The following is a 21,992-nucleotide window of genomic DNA, read 5'->3' on the forward strand; positions in this document are numbered from 1 at the left end:
GTAGAGGAAGGCATCAAAACCATCTACAAGAAAATCAAATTAAGTTTCTAAGTTCCACATCAGAAATAACACGCAAAACACAAAGAGCACCACCAGTACAAAGTGAAAACCTGTCTCTCGGGAATAGTCTCTACCACAGGCTCCCTCGAAAACCCCTCAGCCTGGAGACTCCCGGTCAGATCAATAGTGTGGCAGCATTGGCAGCCTTTGACGCCACCTCCTCAAGAACAGGGGTGCTCAAAGTCTCGTCCATTCCTTTCCCCACCTTCATCTTCTTGCGGTGAGTCTCCAAAGGACCAACCTCCTCCTCCCCAGGCTCAGACACGTCGAGCTCTTCTATGTTGAAGCGCACTTTTAGCTCACGTCACTTACTTTTCCCCATCAAACCTAAAAACACAAATGCAACAACACATCAGAACGTGAACAAAGACACAAAAAATTTAATAAGCAAAATTACGAGGTACTCACTCTCCAAACCTCTCTCCTTGTTCGCCAGATTAGCTAGAGAAAGGACGAGCTTGTTTTCCAAGGGGTGCGGAAGCTAGCCCAAATTGGCGATGTCGTCCTTGTCAAAATCCGACAACAGGAGGCAGCTTGACCCATTAAACTTGATCGGGCTTCGCTGCCAAAATAGAGGAAACCTCGGCTCCCCCTCACGGTGAAAAACTTCATCAACCCTCGTGTCAGCCTCGACAAGTCAAACCTGGAAAAACTCCTTTTTGAAATTCTTATATGATTGGGAGTAAAGCTGGAACAACCCCCCGGCCTTACTCCCACTAAGGGACACCCAACCCAAGGGAGGCTCGCCCAACTTAAGTTGATAAAAAAGTAAGAAAACAAGCAAAGACACAACCATCCCCAAGGCGAAACACAAAACCTGAAAAACCCTTAAGAAACCCCAACTATTGGGGTGTAATTGGTAGTGAGCCACGTTGACAAACTTGAAGAAAGCACACTCGAACTCAGTGAATGGTAAACACACGCCAAGATCCCTAAAAAAGCACTAATACATATAGAAGAAGGGGGTACTCGGAGTACCCGCCATGTATACGTGCTCACCAGGTTGGTAGGGCTCAACCCGGATAAGCTTGGAAATGGCCGACTTACAGATCCTCAGCGATTTCCACATCACATTCACATCAAGGAATGACCTAAACCCACTCTCAAACTCCCTGACATCCCCTCTAACCACTCGTACCTAGAGATGGAGATGGCGGGGTGCGAGTCCTTAGGGTTATTACCCCCCCTTTTTTCTTAGGCTCGCTGTCACCGGCGACCTCTTTTGCCTTGACTTTCCCCTTCGCCTGCCCATAAGCAACCTTAGGAGGAATCGAGCCCTGACCACCCTCATCAGCCATCACTCACAGCACTACTAACGGAAAGGGAAGAGGGAAACGGAGAAAAAGAAGTACTTGATACTCCTTGAACAATGACAAGACAACGACGACCAATGGTGAATGCGTTGCTGAAAATGACGACGGATGATGGAGGACCATCCTTGGCACTTCAAAGTGAAGACCATTACCTAGTTAATAATTAAGATTAGAGTAGTATTAATTTGCATTTCCAATTTTACCCTTGTATTTTGGGGTATTTTAGTCATAGGATTTATTTTATTTGTATTTCCTATTTTGCCCTTGTATTATGGGGTACTTTAGCTAATTAGGCTTTCAAATTGGGCTAGGGTGTATTACAAGGAGGTGACGCCAATTTGGTGCTATTTTTGGACCATTTTTGGTTTTAGAAAGGCTTAGGCCCAATTTTGGGCAAAGGTTGCATGGACTTGTCATGCACCTTGTTTTAGCCAATCTAATCCCTTAGATGCCAAACTTAGCCACCAAGTAAACATCTAGGGTTAATTTGCATCTCATTTGGTGTGCATTTGGCTTGGTAAATTTCGGCCAAGGCAACACCAAATGCAACCCTAGATGCTAGCTCTCCTATATATACCCAAACCTATCACCTTGTACATACTTTGGAAATCAATGATAATGAGTGAGCATTTTTGCCTCTTTGTCATTCACCATAGTCACTAGGGACTCCACGGCCTCCTCCCTTCTCCTCCTCCCTAACCACCGTGAGTGAGTGAGCTTAGGCCTTCCTAGGTTAGCCTTTCCACCATTAGTGACGTGAGCTAGCCTAAAGGAGCATCAACCCACCTACACTTTCCATCAACCCATTTGAGCGTGACCTAAACACCTCCTAAACACCAACCTTCCATTAGTTCTAGGTTGCCTTTGGCTAACCTCCTCCCACCTCCACCATAAAGAGCAAAACCCTAAATAGGTTTCAACCTACAACTAGGTGAAGCCACCTTGAGCAACCACCACAACTTTCACGACATTCCTTGCTTCCGCCACCATCAATCATTCTCATCATCTTTGGAGTCATTTTCCTTCTAGAATCAAGATCAAGGGGCGTGATGGAGCTACTTCCACTAAGCTACCATCCATCAAGTGGTATCTAGAGCCATGATTCTTCAAGGGTAAACATCTTCCATCTATTGTCTTCCTTTGAGTCTTTTGGTTCTCTCTTGTTTTTTTTTGTTCGGTCATTTCTCTTCTACTCCTTGACCGAATACTTTTTGTGTTGTTTGGTTCATATTTTTGTTTCCTTGAACCTTTTCCATGATGTTTTAGGTTTCCTTGTTATTAGGATTGTTTCCATGTTAGGTTGAATATTTCATGTTCATGCATTTTTCTTTTTGAATCTATCTATTGTTTTGTCATTTTACTTCCTATATATTGTCTTACATATTTCCTTGTATGTGCCCAAACACCTTGCATGAAAACATAAAAATACCATGTTGCATATACACTAAGTGGGCGTGACATATAGATTTTCCATCTAGGTCATTCATGCATGCTATTAGTTTCTAGCATGTTCCATATGTTGCTATTGTTTTCAATGTGTGAATGTTCTTACACATGCTAAAACCGCCCACCTTTAACCCTTGCATGTTCACTTGTTTAAATTGATTTCTTGTTGGCCAAGAACCCTAAAAGAATATAATGTGTGCTGGACATTTTTTGGTGTAAAACAAATTGTACTAACTAGTACAACCATTTTCCACTCAAAAGATTCCCTAAAAGCCTCTAATTTGACACCACTTGGCTTGCTCCCATGCTTTACATTTTTGACCTAATTTTTGTACCACCACAAGTGCAAAACCTAAGCAACTAATTGGGCTGAAAATTTAAAAAAAAAAATCTGGACCCAAGGCTAATTTAAAATCAAAAAAAAGCCGTGAGCAAAAGAAAAGAACAAAAAAAAAAAAAAAATTTTACCTTGGACAAAAAGGACTAAGTTGCTAGACTTGTGGACTTGGACAATACCTATGCTTTTGGAGCTGGACATTTGACATTTTGGACACATTTTGGGACTTATACCTTGGCTGGACCGAAAACATTAAAAAGATTTAAGCAAGTGAAACTTAAACACAAACCATTCTAGTGCCATTCTAGGTTTATTCTTTTGTGTGCTAGCTTTTATTTGATTGAGTCTTAATTTTTTGCTTGTCTTTTGACCTCTTTGTTTTGTCTCAACTTATTCAAATCTGAGTTTAGCCTTTCTTAATTAGCCTTTTCAGTTTTATTTCTTTGGAATCCTTGCTCTTGGTTGCTTTCATTTACTTGTAGGTGAAGCACTTATCTAGCAAAGTAGCAATCCTTTGGTGGATTGATTGGAGGAGTGAACCAAAACCCAACCTAGCCTTAGGAAGGGTTTTCACGGAACCAAAAGGAGTGCAAACACTTTGGAGAGGTGCTAACACGTTTGCTACTTGTGAAGGGAAGGCCAATTTGAAGGAGCTTTGAAGATTTTCAATTTGTTTCTTTATCTTTTCTTGCCATTTTTAGCTTTCGGCCACTTGTAATTTTGGCCTTTAAATTGCTTTGTTTTGGTTTGTAATTTTGGCCATTTTAAACCTCTTCAACTTGGATTTTTAGTGCGTGTAGAGAAGGTGATTTGAAAACCTTCACTAGGACCTCGACTAGTGTATGTTTTAAGTTGCTTTCTATTGCATGCTTTACTAGCTTTCCTAGTATAATTGTTTAGATTTTTACTTTGCTTTCCAAAACGTTTAGAAGGCTTCTTTGCCTACTAGGGGTGCGTACACACACACACTTGGTAGTGTCAAAACGTTTTGTAAGAAAGGTAAAAAGGGCTTAGTGATTTTTACTTGAAAAGGGCTTGGTTTTTAAGTGATTCTTAGTAGTCCACCTCCCCTTGAAGGTTCAATTTGTACACATAGGCCTTTGATATCAATCTTGCACCTTCAAAACTTTTTGTGAAAACTTTTTATTGTATCACTCAATCTTTGGAAAACCTTTTCTTCAAACCTTTTTGAAAACCTTTGTGAAAACCTTTTTGAACAAAGATGAGTGAACAATCTAGTGTACAAGGTCATAACTCTCATAGCACTAGGTCTAGTGTTAGAGAAGAACTTAGGCAATTAAAAGATTACCTAAGGAGAAAAGAGGAAGAAAATATAAAAAGAGAGGAAGAATTGAGAAGAAAAGAAAAAGAGTTGGATAGAAATAATGAAGAAATAAAGAGACTTTTAGAAAGATTAGTTGTTGGGGGAGAGGCTAGTGGTTCTAAACCAAAGGTCACTTCTCCTCAACCTTCTAGAGGTAGGGGGCATGTGCATTCTAGCATTCATGAGGAGGAAGGGCATCATACCCAACCTCCAAGTGATATTTTATTTAGTAGTCATCACAATGATGATTACTACCAAAGACCCCCAAGACAACATAGACATAGGGAGTCTTCCAATAAGGAACCTAACATTACTCTTCCCCAATTTCATGGCAAAGACAATGTTGAAACATATTTGGATTGGGAAATGAAAGTTGAACAACTTTTCTCTTGCCATGGAATAGGAGAAGATAGGAAGGTTTCTTTAGCAACCCTTAGCTTCCAAGGGCATGCTATGTATTGGTGGACCTCCTTAGAAAAAGAAAGAAGAATAAATAATGAGCCCGCAATCCAATATTGGAATGAGCTCCGTAGTGCCTTGAGAAGGAGGCATATTCCTCCATACTATGACCGTGAACTTATGGATAAACTTCAAAGATTAAAACAAGGGTCATCTAGTGTGGAAGAATATAGGCAAGCTATGGAGTTGCTAATGATGAGGGCTGGGATTAGGGAGGAAGAGAGGACCACAATTTCTAGATTTCAAAGTGGTCTTAATCTTGAGATAAGAGACAAAGTTGAACTTCTACCTTATAAAGATTTAAATGAATTAGTTCAACTTTGTTCTAGAGTGGAGCATCAACTTAAAAGAAAAACTTTTCGAAAAGACTCCACTCCATCTTATTCCAAGAGTTTTAAGAAGGAGGGTTCCTCTTCCCTACCTTATCCCAAAGAAAAAGAAAAAGAAAAAAAAGAAGAAAAAGAAACTTCATCTTTTAAAGCACCTTCCAAAGAATCTAAGTCAAGTGACATTAAGTGCTTTAAGTGTCTTGGAAGAGGACATATTGCTTCGCAATGTCCTACAAAGAAAACCATGGTTTTAAAAGCCCAAGATCACTATAGTAGCCTTGATGAAGCTACTTCTTCTTCAAGTGAGGAAGAAGAAGTCATAGAATCCGAGGAAGAGATTTTACCTTGTGAAGGAGACTTATTGTTGGTAAGAAGGCTCCTTAACAATCAATCTAGTGAATTAGACCAATCTCAAAGAGAGAACCTATTTCAAACAAAATGCAAGATTTTAGAAAATACTTGTTCTCTCATTGTAGATAGTGGGTCAACTTCAAATTGTTGTAGCACTAGATTAGTTGATAAGTTAGCCTTGACTACAATACCTCATCCTAAGCCTTATAAAATGCAATGGATCAATGAGGAGAGAGGTGTTGTAGTCAACCAACAAGCAAGTATACCAATCTCTATTGGCAATTATAAAGAAGAAATTTTATGTGACATAGTGCCATTAGAGGTTAGTCATATCTTGCTAGGGAGGCCATGGCAATTTGACAAACATATAATCCATGATGGCCTCACTAATAAAATAAGTTTCCAACACCTAGGTAAAAAGTTTGTGTGGTGTCCTCTCTCACCTTCTCAAGTGAATGAGGACCAACTCAAACTTAAGGCCAAGAAAGATGAGGAAGAGAAAAGCAAAAACAAAAAGAAAAAGAAAAGAAAAGACAAAAACAATTTTCCTTTTGACAACAAAGTGCTAGGTTCAAGTGAGCCTTAACCCTTGTGCCATCCTCTTTTCTTTGGTGCCAAAGAAAGATGGCAATAGAGGATGTGCACCTTTTTAGACATAGCCATCATTGCATAAAAGGGCACCCAATCCCTAAGTTATATAATTTGGTGAATGAATTAGGGTCAATAATTTTCAAATGGTAAAGCCTCTTTAGCTTTCCTCTTTTACCCTAGTATGTTCATTCAAATTGTATGCTTAAGGATTGCTTAGTTAATATTTAATCTTTTTTTACTTCCCTAATTATGGTTTCACATCTTTTTGAAGGATCAAGGGATTGGACAAAACTTGAAGATTTGTGGTCAAATCCTTCTCAAGAAGGAGGGTATGATGGAGGACCATCCTTGGCACTTCAAAGTGAAGACCATTACCTAGTTAATAATTAAGATTAGAGTAGTATTAATTTGCATTTCCAATTTTACCCTTGTATTTTGGGGTATTTTAGTCATAGGATTTATTTTATTTGTATTTCCTATTTTGCCCTTGTATTATGGGGTACTTTAGCTAATTAGGCTTTCAAATTGGGCTAGGGTGTATTACAAGGAGGTGACGCCAATTTGGTGCTATTTTTGGACCATTTTTGGTTTTAGAAAGGCTTAGGCCCAATTTTGGGCAAAGGTTGCATGGACTTGTCATGCACCTTGTTTTAGCCAATCTAATCCCTTAGATGCCAAACTTAGCCACCAAGTAAACATCTAGGGTTAATTTGCATCTCATTTGGTGTGCATTTGGCTTGGTAAATTTCGGCCAAGGCAACACCAAATGCAACCCTAGATGCTAGCTCTCCTATATATACCCAAACCTATCACCTTGTACATACTTTGGAAATCAATGATAATGAGTGAGCATTTTTGCCTCTTTGTCATTCACCATAGTCACTAGGGACTCCACGGCCTCCTCCCTTCTCCTCCTCCCTAACCACCGTGAGTGAGTGAGCTTAGGCCTTCCTAGGTTAGCCTTTCCACCATTAGTGACGTGAGCTAGCCTAAAGGAGCATCAACCCACCTACACTTTCCATCAACCCATTTGAGCGTGACCTAAACACCTCCTAAACACCAACCTTCCATTAGTTCTAGGTTGCCTTTGGCTAACCTCCTCCCACCTCCACCATAAAGAGCAAAACCCTAAATAGGTTTCAACCTACAACTAGGTGAAGCCACCTTGAGCAACCACCACAACTTTCACGACATTCCTTGCTTCCGCCACCATCAATCATTCTCATCATCTTTGGAGTCATTTTCCTTCTAGAATCAAGATCAAGGGGCGTGATGGAGCTACTTCCACTAAGCTACCTTCCATCAACGGAGAAGAAGAACGGAGAGGAAAGTGTGTAGAGAAAAAGCTACGTGCGAATGGGAAACCAAATGTGTGAAGGAGAAAAAGACCAAGTGTTTTCAAATGTGGAAAATGACAAAAGAGGCAGAGCATTAAATGAGGCTCATAATGACAGGGTGCATCCCATCATTACAAGTCGCTGCCCTTCATTACAAGTCGCCCATGCGATTCGGGAAACGAGGCGACACTTTATGACACATGGCATTTCGCCCAAGAGGCAGAGGCGAAAAGTCATGACCCCCCACCAAACTCGGTATTAGCTCCTCGACCCGAGATCTTCAGAGTTCGAGGGGCTAGTGTACTATCTGCATCGAGGAGCCGAGCTTGAGCTTGGCACTAAAGCATTGAACGACATCGGATAGACGCTACGTGACATCGGCCAGGGCAAAGGCCCACCATCTATCGAGCTGTGGCCAATCTCAGGCCCAGATGAACGTTACCTTCGCCTAAGAAGAAAATCCTAATTCACATCAAGGTACGTGCACTATATATATGAGACGATTACACTATCAAAGACTAACTTTAGCATCAGAGTCTCTTTTGCAAGTATCACCTCCACTTCGGAGCAATCGACGTATCCAACAAAGAAGGCTCACTAATCTTGCCCAGTAAATCGTCCCTCTCGATCAATCTCCAATAAAAATACTTACCATCTAAAATAAGTTTATTAGATAACTTTGTTATGATAACCCAAGTTGATTAACTCATAAACATTCAGTTTGGGAGATGCTAATAAAAGTATTATTTAATTAACATGTAAATTACTATTATCAAAAATAATTATCTGGATATGTATATTTTTCTTTTTAACTTTTCTCTTTAATGCATTAGGAAAGAAAAACAACACTCACGAGAAACATAGAAAACAGTTTAAACATCCCACCCAATAATCCGCCCGCGAAATAAGTAATTCAAAATACATTACGTAAAAGTTCAATGAACTTTCAAAATAAATTCATTAAATCCAGACAAATTAAATGCTTCATAAAGTTTTATTTTTATAAGAAAACAAAAAAAACTAAAAATACTGTTTTCTACAAAAATATTTTTCTACCTTTCTATTATAGAAAAAAAACATTTTATCGTATTCTTAATACAATAGACATACATTTTAGTTATCTTGTATTTATTTTATATGACATGCATAATCATTTTTTTTTTAAAAAAGCAAAAGTAAGAAAAATTAAGATACATACAACACTTAACCAAGAATTTCCACAAAAGCTTATATTATATCAGATAGTCATTCAAAGTTTTCTACACAAAAACACGTTACATCTTCTTTCCAACGAAAAAAGAAGACACTTCTCCTTATTCTACTAGTTTGGAGCAAAATATGTCCTAAATGAGAAAGTTTCGATGCGTTTCGGCCAACTTCGACGGCACCAATGTCAGCAAGAAGAGCGCCACCATTAAGCCCACGGGAATGAAAAGGAACACCGTGGGTGGCGGCGGTAGCGACGGCAGCACCAGCGGCAGCGCTACCAACGACACGGTCACCACCACGAGAAACAGAATCGACCTCGGACTGAAGTATTGCACCATGTCGCCAAGTAAAACAAAAGAGAGAATCAGCAAATGAGAGTGAGTTGAGATGTTTAGGTAAGAATCTGCACATTGGTGAGTATTTATAGCGTGACATGCAGTGCAGTGTGTGGGACCCACCACCGTTGGAGTAATAGTGTTGGTATCATTAGCTTAATCTGATTTATGTTGGTGGGAAAGAAAATCTATTATCAGAAATTCTTTTGTTTTTGCATTAGATAATAGTTAGGATATTATAAGAAAAAATTAAAAGGAATTTGTCTCTTACTCAATATGATTAAATCATGCATGAAAATGATAAGCCAACTAATCTTATTTTATTACTAATTAATGATATGTTTCTAGTGTATTATACCTAAATTATGTTAGACTTTTTTTTTTATTATAAAGGTTAATTAAAATTTCCTTTTTAAAAAAATAAATTTTAATTCATTCAAAATTTGTTTTTAAATTTTTAAAGATTTTAGAAAGAAGATAGGTTAAAATACTTTTTTAATCTTTATAATTTATAATAGGTACATTTTAAATTTTTGTGTTTATCTTTTTCAATCATTTTAACTTTGTATAGTTTAAGATAAATTCTTTTGGTCTCTATACTTACAAATTTTTTAAATTATTTTAGTCTTTGTTAATATTTATGGCAACGGGGCGGGTCGGGTACGGGTTTCATGATATCCGTTCCCGTCCCCGCGAGTTAAACCCATCCCCGTCCCCGTCCTCATACCCGTCGGGTATAGATTTTCATCCCCATTTCCGTCCCTGTCGGGTATCGGGTATACCCATACCCGTACCCGTACACCTTAATTTTTTTTATTTTTTATTTTTTGTAAAAAAAATGATATTTTTAAATTATTTTTTTATTATAATAATTATAATTAGGTTATTTCTTTATTTTATATTATGATAAATAATCACACATTAAAAATATTAAATTTTTTTAATATAATTAAATTAAAAGTGAGTATTAAATTAAAAATGAGAACGGGGATGAGTACGGGTACGGGTAAGTACATACCCGTACCCGTACCCGATTTAATATATCGGGTTTTACTCATACCCCTACCTGTACCCGGTGAAACCGGGTATTCCCTGTCAAAGTCGGGACGGGTTCGGGTATTACCCGCGGGTATGGGTATGTTTGCCATCCCTATATAATGTTCATTGTTAAAATACTTTTTTTATTGTAAAAAAATTGAAAACCTTTATTACATCAACATAAAACAAACAACTTAATAAAAAAAATTAACAATAATGACTAAAAGGAATACAAAACTGTAAACATAGAAACTAAAAAAAATTTATCTTAAGACTAAAAACAGTTTTAAAGGATAAATATAAAGACTAAAAATATCTATTTTAAATCATAAGAACTAAAATATAAAGTAAATGAAACTTATAAAGATTAAAATAAAATAGTATTTTTAACCAAGCACATAATAGTGAAGAAATGTTGCTTTCAATTTATTAAATGTTTTAATTGCTTAAAGAAAATTATAAATGTTTTTTTTAAAATTATATATAACAAATAGTTTTATCAAATAATTTTTGCCTTAACTGTAATATCTGTATCAAATTTATTATTATCCTTTTAACTCCAAGCGTGTGGTTCAGCGGTAGGGGTTGATCCACGCTTAAGTAAGGTCAGGGGTTCGAATCCTGCCTTGTGTATGCAGCCGCGTTAAATCTTGGAGCCAGTTATCCCACCCTTTGAGGTGCCTCCAACGTCACTACTGTCGGCGGTGGATACTCCAGGAACGAACCAAAAAAAAAATTTATTATTATCCCTTTAATATTATATATTTGTTAGATTATTAAGAGGTTAGGTTCATTGAATTTATAAAAACAAATACTAAAATGGACAAAAACATCTTTTTTATATTCTGAGGAACTATATTATGAGTTATATTAATTTTTGGAATTTCTGAAAATATGATATCATACTGTGAAATAAATGCCTCATATTTTTTATATTTACATTCTATAATTCTCTCTTCTCAAGTTTTTATCAACATATTAATTTTTCAATAGCACGTGTAACATCCTCTTCTCAAGAGTAAAAATAAAATGAAGTTAAATAATATTTATAATATAAATTTAATTTATTTATTTAATTGAGCTAATAATATAAATAAGAATGTTTTTAATAGATAAGATAAAATAGAATTTAAGAGGTGAGTTAGAGAAGAGTCTTTGGGTCTGGACTCTTATGCCTATGCCAGAGTCTTATGAAAAAAAACCAAGTAAAGGAAGGTTTAGGTCATGTAACACTTTAGTTTTCTGAAACCCTAAGAGCACCTATAGAGAAGAAATTAAAGGAGGTCACTGAAGAAAGTGTAGAAGATAGAGCAATTGAAGCTATAGAGGGTGTGTTGTACTATGGAATCATCACCCAATGTAAGAAGGGAAGTGAGATTGTCTTACCGTGTGGACAAATATGAGAGATATGGGTATTGAGGCAACCTAAGCCTCCGTAGAAATTATTTAGGTATGCATTTGATGATCTAAGTATCATTATGAAATTGTTGTTGTATTTGACTATGGATGATTGAATGCTGATATTCTATGTATGGGGAATAAATTGAGGGTTAGAGTTGTATGTATGATTTGAAAATTTTGGCATAGTTTGATTACCAAATGAAGTTTTTTTTGTTGGATTGAAAACTAGAGATTTTGGGTTACAGTTTAGACTCAAGAATCACATAAAAATATTTGAAAAAAAATAATCTAGTTATGTGAGTTAGAGGATGAGCCTTATGTTTTGTGTACGAAAAGTAACGTTTGTTGTGACACTCTCTACCCCGCATACCATAACACATATATAACAAAATTTGAAGAACATAATCTTTCCTTTTTAAGATATCAAACGTGTTCAGATAGAGAGTCTCACATCCATGACTTAAACAAAAAACAAAATCAGCGAAAATTAAAAAGAAATAATGCTAAGGTTTCCAAAATAATAAGAACAACATCCTAATCTAATCCTATCTATGCCCCGGTGTCACATGTCCTATCAAAGCAAAGCCCAACATTGAAGCCTAAGCTTCGTCACCAACATCATCAGCCTCATGCTGATGATCACCTGTATAACAATCAAAGGAAAATAACACAAAAGAAAAGGGAGTGAGAAACATCTCACTCTAGCTCACGGTGTAGGAATACACACCGGATAACCAAACACAAGCAAGACATGAATATGTACAACAATATCACATTCTACTCATCAAAGACATAAAAATATCAAGTTAACATATAACATTAAAATGCACATGTAATGGACACAGACTACATAATATCATGCATGTGGCACCTGTAACACATATCACATGATGTATTGCCGCTAGCGATACACGAGAGTAGTCTAGGAGTACACACCGGGTCACAACCTCTATGCACTCTCACTAGAAGGACATACTACCAGGGTCTCATCAAGATAGCTAAGCCATGCAAGATACATCCCATGGACACAATGGGCGAGATTGGGACTTACAAACCGAGCTATTCCCAAGGACTAATCCCCAAGCTTTTACACAAGGGGGCCTTCCCTGACGGTGTATTTCATATTGTACCCTTAAAAATATTTATGCAAATGATGCATGTCAATCAAGACTCTATGCATTCTCATATCACATTATCATGTCTCATTATCATATAACATTATCACATATCCTCACATCTCATGTCTCATATTCACATTTCACATTATCTCATCATATTCACATAGTCTCCACATAGAACTTTAATTCATATCAAAACATGTCTGTTTGCGAAATTAAACACATATTTGTACATCTCATCTAACAAGGAATACAACAGAACAATCAGAAAGCAAAACATAAAACATTCATATTTTTCTTGTTTCTCATAGAGTTCTCTCAAGAACCCACAGAGTACTCTAATTCATACAATAAACATTTAAAACAATACAATTTAATTATATAATTGCCTCTTCAAACAATCTCCTTTTACAATCATCAATGCATTACCTTAGAGTTTCCCATAGGAACCCCAAAGTCTGCAATTATAATCAAAACACAAACATTACTCATACATACATATTAATTACATCAATTAGAACATTCAGGAGAAACAGGGATGAAACAGATACAATTGGGAAAAACCCCTGTCGCCACCCGCCGAAACGGACATTGGCATTCGCGACGATGGTTGGACTCTTTTTAAGTTTTGAAAAATGGTGGATTGTTAGAACGACTTATTCTCAAACTGAGACCTCATCGAGCTAACAATTTTGTTTAAATGACTCTCACCAATCCATGTTAATCCCAAGCGGGACCCTCCATGGATTAGTGGTTTTCGCAAAAAGAAGGGGTTCTTGGAGTCGCCACCAATGTTTTACTCAAAACATTGGAAAAAGATATAAGGCAATTGATTTTCGCAAATCAACTTCGGCCATTACAACCAGAGTTGGGTAAGGGAGTCGGTTACGTGTGAGGAAGGTGTTAGCACCCCACAACGCCCCTTTCGGGTTCCCTATGACAGATTATTTCATAAATAATAGCGTAAAGTTACTAAATTACCCCCATTTATTAGAAACGATTATGAGTAAAATATTTACATGATGAAAACTCTAAACATGCAATGCAACAATCAAAAAGCAATAAATAAAAGCGGTAAAAGAAGGGATTTGGAAAGAAACCTTCGAAGCGGGCTTTTATATATTCAAAACGAAGTTTAGGAGGCTTTTTGGCGCTCCTTCCCACTACACGTCCGCTCGCTCCTTTCCCTAAAGATAATTTTTACTATGGAAATCAAAGAGATTTCCCTTCGACTTGTTCGAGTCTCAAGCTAATGGCTCATGACTCAAGAACTTCGTCGGATTGGCTCTCGGAGAGACTTCTAGGGCAGAGAATAGCTCAAAAACCCAAGAATACTCAGCACGAGGGTCCAGAAATGTGGAAAAAGTGTGGAAGGACGTGCCAATGACGTCCTATTTATAGGATTGAGGCGCAATACGGCCTGGGAGGTCAATACGGCCCGTACTGGGTTTTTGAACTACAGTACGGCCGTATTGAATTTGGTACGGCCGTACTGAAGTTCAAAAACTTCAGTACGGCCGTATTGATTTCACTACGGCCCGTACTGAGTTTTTGAACTACAGTACGGCCGTATTGAATTTGGTACGGCCGTACTGAAGTTCAAAAACTTCAGTACGGCCGTATTGATTTCACTACGGCCGTATTGTAGTTCAAATGGCTCAGTATGGCCGTACTGAACCTCTAGGAGGGCGTATTGAGCTCCAATCCTCACACACCCTTATTCTAAGCTACTCTAAGACTTCTAGACCTACAAAGAATCATCCTAGGGTCTTCCAAGAGTCCTTCCGGCTGACTTTCCTTCGGTCTTCGAGAGTCTTTGAGTCTTATTTCCGACCCGGACAATTTTAGGGGTCTACAGCTGCCCCCCCTTTACTTAGTCGAACGGCTTTTTGGTGTACCGGTTGACAAGTAAAGGAGTTGACCCAATTGTCCGGGGAGTAAGCCATCCTTCCGACTTGTAGTGTCTTCCGGTGGGAAAATTGTTGAGTGACCTCTCCAGGTTGAGTATTAGTCGTCGCCTCTCCAGGCTCGTGCATACCTCGGTGTTTCTGACAACCTCGGTAGCGTGAGTTTGCCCTCTCTAGGGTCTGCATGCCTCCGTGTTTCTGACGACGTTGGCAGCTGCATACCTCCGTGTTTCTGACGACGTCGGTAGCTGAGTATTAGTCGTCGCCTCTCCAAGCTCGTGCATACCTCGGTGTTTCTGACAACCTCGGTAGCGTGAGTTTGCCCTCTCCAGGGTCTGCATGCCTCCGTGTTTCTGACGACGTTGGCAGCTGAGTATTAGTCGTCGCCTCTCCAGGCTCGTGCATACCTTGGTGTTTCTGACAACCTCGGTAGCGTGAGTTTGCCCTCTCCAGGGTCTGCATGCCTCCGTGTTTCTGACGACGTTGGCAGCTGCATACCTCCGTGTTTCTGACGACGTCGGTAGCTGAGTATTAGTCGTCGCCTCTCCAGGCTCGTGCATACCTCGGTGTTTCTGACAACCTCGGTAGCGTGAGTTTGCCCTCTCTAGGGTCTGCATGCCTCCGTGTTTCTGACGACGTTGGCAGCTGCATACCTCCGTGTTTCTGACAACGTCGGTAGCTGAGTATTAGTCGTCGCCTCTCCAGGCTCGTGCATACCTCGGTGTTTCTGACGACCTCGGTAGCGTGAGTTTGCCCTCTCCAGGGTCTGCATACCTCTGTGTTTCTGACGACATTGGTAGCATGAGTATTAGTCGTCGCCTCTCCAGGCTCGTGCATACCTCGGTGTTTCTGACTACCTCGGTAGCGTGAGTTTGCCCTCTCCAGGGTCTGCATGCCTCCGTGTTTCTGACGACGTTGGCAGCTGCATACCTCCGTGTTTCTGACGACAGAGTAGCTGAGTATTAGTCGTCGCCTCTCCAGGCTCGTGCATACCTCGGTGTTTCTGACGACCTCGGTAGCGTGAGTTTGCCCTCTCCAGGGTCTGCGGTTTGCCCTCCCCAGGGTTGGATACCTCCGTGCTTCTGGTCACTTTGGTAGCGTGAGTTTGCCCTCTCCAGGGATGCATACCTCCGTGCTTCTGGTCACTTTGGTAGCGTGAGTTTTCCCTCTCCAGGGTTGCATACCTCCGTGCTTCTGGTCACTTTGGTAGCGTGAGTTTGCCCTCTCCAGGGATTTGTGATGATTTTGTCTCCACAGTCCACGATGCTGCTTCGACGGTTGTTTTTGATTTTGGTGCCGCTGAGGGCTGGATAGCGCAGGGATCCATCTAGGGGATGTGCAGTTACTCATAGGTTCTTGTGTCCCAACTTTCCATTGCGTAGTTGGTGTCCACTAGGAAATTCTGATTCCTTGGGGATGCAGACACAAAGATGCTCTTTCTGAGGTGAGCGATGCCTTATGATTGGCTGACGTCCTTTCGACGTTGGTGGAATATCCCGGTTATCCTTATTCGGGTGACTTTTTTTTGATTTTCTGGTTTCGTTGCCTCTGCGTAGGCTGTTATCCGCTGGGGGATTCTGTCGTATTGATCTTGATTGGCCTCTTCTGTTAGGCGGATTATCTTGACGTTCGGTGTTTAGCTGAATACTGAATTCCGCTTGGGGAATGGGTATTGATCTTTTTGGATTTTCCTTTTTTGGAGGAGTGCCTCTAAGTAGGCGAATGGGGATTGAGGATCTTGTGTATCCCAGAGTATTATTTAGAAAGCCTCTTTAGGCTTAGCTTCACTCGTCGCTCGAGTTGGAAAGCTATCTTCCACTGAGGAAGTCTGAGTCCTTTGACTCGGATATTTTGTTTGGATGATCATGCTTCCATTGGGGAATCTTGCTGATCTTGCTCTGATAGCTTTCACTGGGAATTCGGCCCAAGAGTGCAAGCTGAGGTGTCTCTGGGAGTATTATTTCGGCAAGCCTCTCCAGGCTCAGTTATTTTGTACGATTTGTTGGATTTTCTGAATTTTTGCGTTTTTTGTCGATTTCGGCTTTTTCTATTGGCTGCTGTCATACACAAGAAATTTTTCCTATTTTCTATTTTATGCGACTGCCTCATGATAAGGTCTTTGAATGTGCAACTAATGTGGTGGACGTTATGGCCAATACGGCCGTATTCATTTCAGTACGCCCATATTGAGTTGAAAATTTGTTCATAACCCGAATTTTAGTACGGGCGTACTGAACATGGTACGGGCGCATTGTTTTTTCTGAAGTTCATTTTTTTTTTTCAATAAACAGAGAATAAGTGATCTTCCAGTACACCTATCATCTGTATGCATGTATGCGGTATGATGCACCTAATTCTATTTGATTTATTTTTCAAAAGAATTAACCGATGCGTTTCTTTGCTTGGATTTTGCCATTCCTCTAGACGGGCTGTGCGCTGCCGATTTCTGTAACCGAGGAATGATGCGTGTTATATCGAGATTGGTGTCATCAACCCAGTGATCATTCCCTTCCTTTAGAAGATGTATCAACCTTCCTATTGACCACTATATCTCCATGTTCCACTAGATTATTCTAAAATCGTTTGGGACAAGAGAAAAGAAAGGAAAGATATTTTTGTTCAAAAGTTTGTGTTTTAGAGGGGATTATTATTGTTTTGAAAACGGTTTTTGTAAGAATGGCTGGCCAAGGTAGGCTCATGTGTTTAGGCTTGTTTGATTAAACACTTATGAAGTTAAGAAAGTCTTGTTATTGACGTTGTGATTCGACAACTTAGATAGTTTCCCTTGAACCTTTCTTTTTGAATTCAGCTCATGGTACCATCACGGATTTCTTTTGCTTTTTTGATTGTCCTTATTTTTGCCTAAAACACCCCTTTGTGGCGTCTCAGCGGACCTTTGTTTTTGTTCATTTTTGCAACCCTAATTTTTGCCTAGGTTACCCTTCCGTGGGATTCCTAGCGGGTTCTTTGCTCTTATTTTTGCGCAGCCCCCTTTTTGGGTTTCCTGCCGAGCTTTTTTTGTTTTTAGGATTTTGTTCTTAAAGGATTTCTTTTTATCCATGATGGCATTTGTCGAGGCCAAGGAAAGGTGCTCCAAGTTGTCACACACACTTCCACATAAAAATGATGCGGGTTTATTGTTATTAAGACAATTTTAACCTCATTCATGCTTATTCAAACAGGGTTAAAATAATGTGGTCTAGAAATTTATTGCAAGCAAGAAAAGAAGCAATAAGAAATAATAAAGAACGATTTTATTATAATTATAGCGGAAACATGTGCCCTATCGAGGCTCGGGGGTCGGGCTGTCCCCGAGGAGTAATATCTAACAGTCATCAGGTCTATACATCCCTATCGAAAGGAGAAGAGCACTTGATGACGACGACCGACCTTGATGCTTGTGAACTGGCCTTCCTAAAGATCTGGCTTAAAGAACGTCGAGAAGGATCTTGGTTCCCCTTCGTCCTTTGATCTTTATTAGGGTTGTATCCTAACCCTTGTTTCCCCGGATTATCCTTAATAATGGGTAGCTCGGGAATTCCTTGGGAATCCTTGCCAAGTCCTTGTCCAGGCAAGTATCCGTTCTTGGTGAGCATGTAGGCTACCTTCTTCATTTCTCGGGGAAACGTTTCGACATTGGCGATCTCCAATGCTTGGAAGGCGGTCTCTAGAGCTTCCTCTGCTGCATCCACGCAAGGTATGGCAGATGGCTTGCTGATGAGTATGTCATCTTCGACTTGTACGGTCACCAGCTTGTCACCCACTATGAATTTGACTTTCTGGTGGAGCGTAGAGGGAACAGCTTTTGCATCATGAATCCAAGGTCGGCCGAGGAGACAGCTGTACATGGGAGTAATGTCCATCACTTGAAATTCGACATTAAAGATGGTGGGTCCAATTTGGATTGGAAGATTGATTTCTCCCACCACTTCTCTTTTAGAACCGTCGAAAGCTCGGACGATCATGTTGCTCGGGCGCATTTGGATTCCCTTGATTGCCACTTGATCAAACGTTCTTTTTGGCATCACATTCAAGGAAGATCCATTATCCACCAAGACTTTAGCGATGTGATATTCCTTGCACTTTACAGAGATGTGCAAGGGCTTGTTGTGGTTTGGTCCCTCAGCGGGGATTTCTTCATCGGTGAAAGTGAGGTGATCATTAGCCGTGATGTGACTAACAATCCCTTCAAATTTGTCTTGGGAGATAGTGTGCGACACGTATGCCTCGTTCAAGACTTTCAACAGAGCTTGCCGATGCGGTTCGGAGCATAGGATCAACGACAACAGAGTAATCTTTGCTGGCGTCTTATGAAGTTGATCCACGATGGAGTACTCGCTCTGTCGGATATATTTTAACAGCTCGTCAGTCTCCTCCTCGGATTCTTTATTTTTTTTCTTTTCCTTTATTCTTGGGAGCTTTATCATGAAGATCTTCGGGAGTGTAGATCCTGCCACTCCTAGTCATGCCCCCAAGTCCAGCGATGTTAGAGATATCGCTGTCGACAGAAGAATGGATGTCGTATATCCATGGCACAACCTTATTCGATTCGTAGGGAAAAGGTCTTGGAGCAGTGATCCTTAACGGTGTCGGACCTTCCCCTTTATTTGTCTTGATTACCAACAACGGAGTTGATGTGCGTTCGCTTGGCGCGGTTGTTGGCTTACACTTAATAACAAACGGCGTGCGATCCATTCTGAACATACGCATCGGTTAATTCTTTCTTTTTATTAATGTTTATTAATGAATTACTAGGAGGGATGTATGCAATGCACTCCCCTAGATCCCTCCATGATCTTCGATAAGAATGCATGATGTGAGATGATGGCGTTGAATATGCATGCATTGTGTTTATTCAACTAAGCATTATCATGTTTTCAGGATGCTCCTAAGATGATGCATGATATTGCTTGGTTTGGATAGATAACCTTTTTTCTTTTTTGGGTATTTTGTTTTTTTGTATATTTTTTTTTTTTTGGTGAAAATGGAAACTACCTACATGAATGTGATGAAGGTAGATGTTAACACCATGTAATGGAAGATTCTTATTCCTATTTATTCTTATTTTAAAAGGGAATGTTGTATGTTTAAAGAATGCAATGTATGCTCAAACAATGTCACATAAACAATGCACAAACAATTCACTCATCCACGAACAGTCACGAGCGAATCACAAGGTAGGGGTATCCTACAGAAAAGTGCATATTCAAGGAGGTTCTAACTGTTCTCACCGGTCCAAGGCCCCCAAGGTGCCCCCATTATAGGGACCCAATTCCTCTCGTCGTAAGTCGATGGAAAGCTCCAACGCACTGTCGGACTCGAGTTCATGGTTTTCACCTTGAGTGATGTTTTCCGACAACGGTCTACGGGCACCTATAGACCCATTCGACAACCGGCCGTACTAGCATCCACTCCCTATGGCTTTCCACTCATGCCCCCGGGTATAGAGGGAACTGTTGTGTGCAAAGGTTTGTGTGCAGTTTGTATTTCAAACAATTGCGAAAATTTAAACATTCAACAGTTATTAAAGCCAATTAGATAAAACATATTATCATACAAGCGAGGGGTAACGAAGTAATTTTAAACTATTATTTTAGAAATAATCCATCACTAAATGGGACTGACTCTCGAGGCTTCCCCAGTGGAGTCGCCATCTGTCGCCACCCGCCGAAACGGACATTGGCATTCGCGACGATGGTTGGACTCTTTTTAAGTTTTGAAAGATGATGGATTGTTAGAACGACTTATTCTCAAACTGAGACCTCATCGAGCTAACAATTTTGTTTAAATGACTCTCACCAATCCATGTTAATCCCAAGCGGGACCCTCCATGGATTAGTGGTTTTCGCAAAAAGAAGGGGTTCTTGGAGTCGCCACCAATGTTTTACTCAAAACATTGGAAAAAGATATAAGGCAATTGATTTTCGCAAATCAACTTCGGCCATTACAACCAGAGTTGGGTAAGGGAGTCGGTTACGTGTGAGGAAGGCGTTAGCACCCCACAACGCCCCTTTCGGGTTCCCTATGACAGATTATTTCATAAATAATAGCGTAAAGTTACTAAATTACCCCCATTTATTAGAAACGATTATGAGTAAAATATTTACATGATGAAAACTCTAAACATGCAATGCAACAATCAAAAAGCAATAAATAAAAGCGGTAAAAGAAGGGATTTGGAAAGAAACCTTCGAAGCGGGCTTTTATATATTCAAAACGAAGTTTAGGAGGCTTTTTGGCGCTCCTTCCCACTACACGTCCGCTCGCTCCTTTCCCTAAAGATAATTTTTACTATGGAAATCAAAGAGATTTCCCTTCGACTTGTTCGAGTCTCAAGCTAATGGCTCATGACTCAAGAACTTCGTCGGATTGGCTCTCGGAGAGACTTCTAGGGCAGAGAATAGCTCAAAAACCCAAGAATACTCAGCACGAGGGTCCAGAAATGTGGAAAAAGTGTGGAAGGACGTGCCAATGACGTCCTATTTATAGGATTGAGGCGCAATACGGCCTGGGAGGTCAATACGGCCCGTACTGGGTTTTTGAACTACAGTACGGCCGTATTGAATTTGGTACGGCCGTACTGAAGTTCAAAAACTTCAGTACGGCCGTATTGATTTCACTACGGCCCGTACTGAGTTTTTGAACTACAGTACGGCCGTATTGAATTTGGTACGGCCGTACTGAAGTTCAAAAACTTCAGTACGGCCGTATTGATTTCACTACGGCCGTATTGTAGTTCAAATGGCTCAGTACGGCCGTACTGAACCTCTAGGAGGGCGTATTGAGCTCCAATCCTCACACACCCTTACTCTAAGCTACTCTAAGACTTCTAGACCTACAAAGAATCATCCTAGGGTCTTCCAGGAGTCCTTCCAGGAGTCCTTCCGGCTGACTTTCCTTCGGTCTTCGAGAGTCTTTGAGTCTTATTTCCGACCCGGACAATTTTAGGGGTCTACAACCCCTCATACATGAGCACACAACAAATATAGGATTAGGGTCAACCCCACTGCCCAACATACATTCCCACACCAAGAGCGAGGTTTCTCACTCCCCCTTACGTGGACAAGTAGAAGATGGAGCTAGAGAAAAATCTGGTTGATCTCCTTCTCTTGGTTCTCCTTGGTCTTCAGAGAGTGTGTCAAGGAGCAGTGCTAGAGTCTGTTATTTATAGATGTCAGAAGTGGCCAGAACGACCTGTTTCGGATCCAAAATGGCATGTTTTGGATCTTTTCATCATATGTTAAATTCACATCTGGAACGAGCCGTTCTTAAACCAGAATGGCTCATTCTGGGGTTGCATTTTAACACATAACGACCATGCTCGTTCTAAGTTACTAAATCATCCTTATTGGGCTTTGAGCCTTCGTATAATCTGTGAAAATTGGGGTGTTACATTTGTAACTTAATTGTAAGTATCGCGAAGACCCTTAAATGAAT

The sequence above is a fragment of the Cajanus cajan genome, chromosome 8 (assembly GCF_000230855.2).
Source record: "Cajanus cajan strain Asha chromosome 8, NIPB_CcT2T_4, whole genome shotgun sequence".
NCBI lineage: Eukaryota > Viridiplantae > Streptophyta > Magnoliopsida > Fabales > Fabaceae > Cajanus > Cajanus cajan.